The sequence below is a fragment of the Atta cephalotes genome, assembly GCF_000143395.1.
Source record: "Atta cephalotes unplaced genomic scaffold scaffold00007, whole genome shotgun sequence".
Classification (NCBI taxonomy): domain Eukaryota; kingdom Metazoa; phylum Arthropoda; class Insecta; order Hymenoptera; family Formicidae; genus Atta; species Atta cephalotes.
The window spans coordinates 1,038,498-1,044,437 of record NW_012130071.1 but is presented as its reverse complement, the minus strand read 5'-3'; positions in this window follow the sequence as shown (position 1 = coordinate 1,044,437).

Sequence of the window (5,940 nt, the reverse complement as noted above, 5' to 3'; positions counted from 1 at the left end):
CATGCATGTATATTTGCGGAAGTGAGCGGAAAAATGACGGAATCAATCAGAGAAGAGAACGCTGTCCGTTCCACTCTCCTTTGATTCTCTCTGTTTGACCATATTTTTGATGGTGTCCCTAGCGAAAATTTTTTTCAAAATTTTTCAGATAATTTTTCAGATTTTTCATATTTGAAATTTATGAAGATTTTTTTCATAAATACAATACTTAATAATTTTTTAGATTTTCTAAGCTTTTTTTAGAAATTATAAAATGAAAAATCTTAGAATATATCAGATCTGTACTTTTTCAGCTTTTTTCAGAAATTATAGGAGAAAAAGAGAAAGATGAAAAATCTTAAAATATATTCTAAGGTTTCATAAAGCGTCTAGCAATCGTTATATTGCTACCAGAGAGACACAGCGAGTTAAATTTCTCGAATTTAAAAATTATTCAGAGATAGAAAAATATTAGGTTGTCTCATATTTAAATAAATGATTAGATGAATATATATATTTTTTAATATGTCAATTGAATAATCAGCGTGCGCATCACATATGAGAGAAGCAAATGAGAAAAGTGTAATACAGATCAGAGGCCTAAGTAAGTAGTAGAAGGAGACAAATATATTTTTCAGCGAATTACATGCATCAAATTGCTCGATTTTCTGAAAATTTAATACAAACTTAATACAAACTTAACAATTGTATTTTGACATGAGTACAATCAATTGCTTCTATTTATAAAATTTTTGTTTTCTGTATCTTATACTCTGATTTAATTTGGAAAATTAATATATTGTGGACGTAAAAAAGCTATTGCTTCTATTACTTTTTTTATAATCTTTGTGAATTTATAAATACCATTATAATCGTTAATTACAACTTGAAAGATTTTAGCATAGAACCTTAAAAGTAAGTAACATATAGCCGATATAGTAGTAATATAGGATTTCTGAAACAAAAATTAAAATTATGTTTATTATGTATAATTTTTAATTTAATTTATTTATTTCTTACATATAAAGTAAAATAATTTAAATAAGAAAAAATAAGAAAAACATTTAATATCTACCTATCTATATAATTATCTATATAATTCTGCTTCTTATTCTCTCTTCAATAAGATTTAAAATCATCTAGATGCAGTGTGTTTGTGAAATCGAAACTATCTTACAAATTTATATTATCATATTTGTTATATAAATCTGAATGTGGGCAAACTATATATTAATTGCGAAACAGCACTATATGTATTTCTTCATCAGATTCTTCGGTATCGAATTTTCGTCACCATAAAGAAGTTGATTTTCGCATAATGCCATTTTCGCAACCGTAATATTTAAATTCTTTATCGCTAAAAATTACAAATTTTGTAAAACTTCGGCTGAACCAACGAATCTTTCACTACGCATTTATTTGTCAGATAAACGATTTACAGACTTACATGATACTGAAAATACTGTGTAAATTATCTTTCGGTTATGATCATTTATCAAGGATCTAAATTAATTTTATTGTAGAAACAAATATTTATCCATTAAATAAATTACTTCATAGTTTATTTAGATGGAATAACCCTCCGACTTTGAATTAAATGAACATATTTGGGATAATATAAAAATTTTAGATGAGGAAAAAGTTCTAAACAAAAGGTTGATTTCTAAAATCAATCTTTTCATACTATTCATATTAGAAAACAAAAAGATTTGAATTTACAAAATGGCACATTATCTTTAGATCCAATGTTTTTCAGATGTAATGCTTTCGTCTAATTATATTTTATAACTATTATTAGCACTTGATATGTACCTGACTAGCCATCGACATAGAAATTCTCAGTGTTTATGTAAGTTTAAATAATTTATTTAAATGATTATCTGGATTTATTATTTATTTATTTAATTTATTACATACAGAAACCAAACAATTATAGTAATAAACATGCCAATATGATGGTTCGTTCGTTGGATAATGTGATGGTTCGTTCAACTATATTTATCACATGTAAGTTACATGTTTAATGTAACTATGGTTTTTTGACAAAATGTATTAGTTCAAACAATAATGATGTCAATTTCCGAAATAAATAAATTATAATCTAATAACAAAGTAATGAGAATTATTGGGAATTAGCGCTATATAAAATGCGTGATAAATACGACTATGTTAATTCATTTAATTTAAATGTTTGTTCAGCAAATCAAACAATTTGATACAAAGTAGTTCGCTGAAAAATATATTCATCTGATATATTCATCCATTTACATAAATATTTGATAATATAATTGTAATTATTAAAGTTTGTGAATCATTTATACTAAGGAGGATTCAAAACACGGATCGAAACATTTATATATATTATATATATATATATACTCTTTTAAATAAGAAATTGTATTCGTACACCATGGTGCATGCTCTAACTCAGATAAGTTTACATTCAAATAATTTTTTTTTAAATTACAAAGATTCTGAATAGTTATTTGAAAAATTCTGAGAAAAATTTTCGCCATGGGCGAAATCGTAAAATTTTTTTTTTTTTAATATAGATTTTAATATAGGCTGCATTCGGGGAACGAATGATAAAGACAGAGTGACACAATAGCGCTTCTCAAATGCAGCTATAAATGTCGATCCTGTAATCTTATGCTTATAAAACAAACCCTTCTGTATATGTACAACATGTATACAAATCATCGATCGATAACAAATGATTCGTCAATCTTTCGGACGAAGAACTCAAGCAAAAGCAGGTTACGAAATCAAAATGAAATCACATTAAAATGAATCATGATTGATTGAAAAGTGACTTTTAATAATTATTTTGGAGCATTTCGATGTCATCATGACTTTATATTCTACTTAGGAAATTCTTTCTAATGTGTGTAATTTCCTGCAGAGTTGGGAAAGTTATCTATGTGTATACTTTACAAGGTATTTATAAAGATACTTTTTATTATAAAAATTGAGTACAATAAGTTCAGGTATTGTATTTTTTTACATTACATTATATTTTGCTTTTCGCTTCAATTTTATATTACTTTTTGTATTCAATTTCTGTAACAAATACATAGAAGGTAATCTAAACACTCTGAAGGTAATCTGAACACTCATAATTATGTTATTAATATTTTTTTATGCAGAAATATATTTATATAGCTTTTTGAAATATATTTATATAGCTTTTTAAAATACAACACACATTTAATTAAAATTAAAATTTATATTTGTCTATTAAATATAATATTAACAGAATTTTTATCAATATTAGCTTTTGTCGGAATAAAAAAGTCAGGTCAAGGTCTATAATTTAGTATAGATTTAAATCACTATATGTAATGTACAATAAAATGCACGTAAATTGGTCTGTTATCCTCGCAGATAAAAGCTTAATGTCGCATGCACGATTTACATTACATAATCAGTCGATAACACTAAAACGTGCTAAAATTATTCTTTGTCCTCAAACCGTTTTTATAGCTACATTATTTATTGTTAAATAAAAATACAATTTCAGATACTGTCGAAATTCTATATACATATAACTCATTTTACATCTATTCACAGAAATTATATAACAATTTCTATCTTGTATCATATTAAGACCTTTGTATAACTGTATTTTTACTTTATTTATTATTTCATTTTTCTAATACTATATTTTCAGTTCGGCAAATGTCGAAGTCCACATTTAATACTTCAAATAACTTTGAGAGTTGTTACAGTAACTTTTCATACATGCAAATTTGAGAATATTACATCTGAGTTTCCATATTTTTAAAAAGAGAATTTAATGTCCAAATTATTACTAGTTCTTCAATTCAAAAAGCTTCTTGCGAAGAGAAATTCTTGTTGCAAAAGGTTTGTAGATCAGTTGAATTTTAATCATAAATTATTTTTCTCCCTCTTCTTCTCTTCCCTTCCCTCTCTTATAAGAAGCGAGTTCTCTTGCTACCTGCGTGAGGATATAAATAAGTTCCATGTTCAACAACTGTTTTGCGAAACTAGATGATGAACAACATTCAAACGGTGATGACCAACATACGAGATTCCGAAAAATCATTGAAAACATCACGTGTGTAAAAGTGTTTTTTTGAATTCCTGAATTATAACTACAACATGAAGCTACAAAATTTTCGGCTATGCCTTTGTCGATCATTATCACGTGAGTTAAAAATTAATTTTTCTGTTTATCTTCCTGAAGAATTTATTTCACATTGCAAAGTTTTAGAATTAAAAGATTTAGTGTTAATTTCAATTGCAAACTTAAAACTTAAACATACATTAAAATTATACTTTAACAATCATTTAAATCTCATGCATCTTCACTGTATAAATTAAACTTAAAATATTACAATGGAATTTTGTCTAAAAATTGCGAAATTGACATTCTAGTTTCCTTTTTATATTCGTTTGCATTCATTTTGTTACAAAAAAAATGCATAATTTATACAATTATAATTTTATTATTGAAATTAATAATAAAATTAATTTTATTAAATTAAAAATATATAATTATAATATTTATTAAATTAATTTTACAAATTATAATTTCATTTTTAAAAATTATATTTATATTTATAATTTATTTCTTTTCGAACATATAATTTTCTTTGCATAAGCGTAAATTTTTACTAAATTGTTAACAATAAAAAAACCAGGGTTAATAAAGACTAATATTTTTTTAAAGAATAAAACATTTGTATTTCTTTTCAAATATGTTTTTAATGCTTCAAATATGCTTTAAACAGTTATTATAAAAAAACATGTTTAAAACATGTCTTTTACCAATTTTGTAAAAAACACACTGTCAAATTTCGTCAAAAGACAAAAATATTCATAGGTATAACAATAATAGTAATCTTTATTTTAATACAAAAATAAGAGACTGAAGAAATGAAATGTGAAGAAATGAAAAAGAAATAATTGTATACGTAAACACAGTGAGATGCCAATAAGGCTGCTGTTGCAATGCCTACTGATAATAAAAAGACAATAGTTAAAACTGACATGCATACTAACGACTTTTGAAATCAAACAAAATCTCTATAATGACTTTCATTCTCTTTCTTTTAACATAGTTATAGTAGATAATATTACGAATATGTAAATGCTTTCAAAATTTTGTATTAATTTCATAAATCATTGTGAACCAGATGTGCAGATAAAATATGATATTTAAAATACATTGAACAAATACTTTGCGTATTTTCGCGGTAATAAAGAGACAACTGCGTTAATTAAAAATCTCCTAAAATTTTTTCTTCACGCGCGAGAATATGTGAATAATACGATTGCAGATTTAATAAACTGAATCAATAAAATTATAAATGCAAATCAAGACTTGCGACGAAATTTAAGAAATTTATAAATTTTATTTATATATATATATATATATAAATATTTGAATAAAAATAAGAAAAACTTTATTTTTTTTATTCTTTTTCAAAAAAAGTATAATAGAACTAATTTTGAAAATATATTATAAATAAATATAAAAATGTTATATTATAGAGAATCTTTTTCTAACGATTTGATTATTATTGATATATTATTGATATATTATTGATATATTATTAAACTGTTTTTTTATTTTTTTAGTACATTTTTGAAAATATCGTTGTATCTAGCTAATAATTCGTTGCGGCGAATCCAATTGTGAGTAGTATTTCATTCTGTGACTTGTACTGATTGATATTTTCAAATAAACGCTATTTCAACATAAAAAAACCTCGTCAAATCTCGTTTCTAATTATTCATTATCATATTTATTAGTAGAATAGTTATAGCGATTCTGGATCACTATGTGTTAGTGCATATACGTATATGCGGTATGCGTGCGTGCGCGCGCGCATGCGTGTGTGTGTGTGTGCGTGTGTGTGTGTGTGTGTGTGTGTGTGTGTGTGTGTGTGTGTGTGTGTGTGTGTGTGTGTGTGTGTGTGTGTGTGTGTGTGTGTG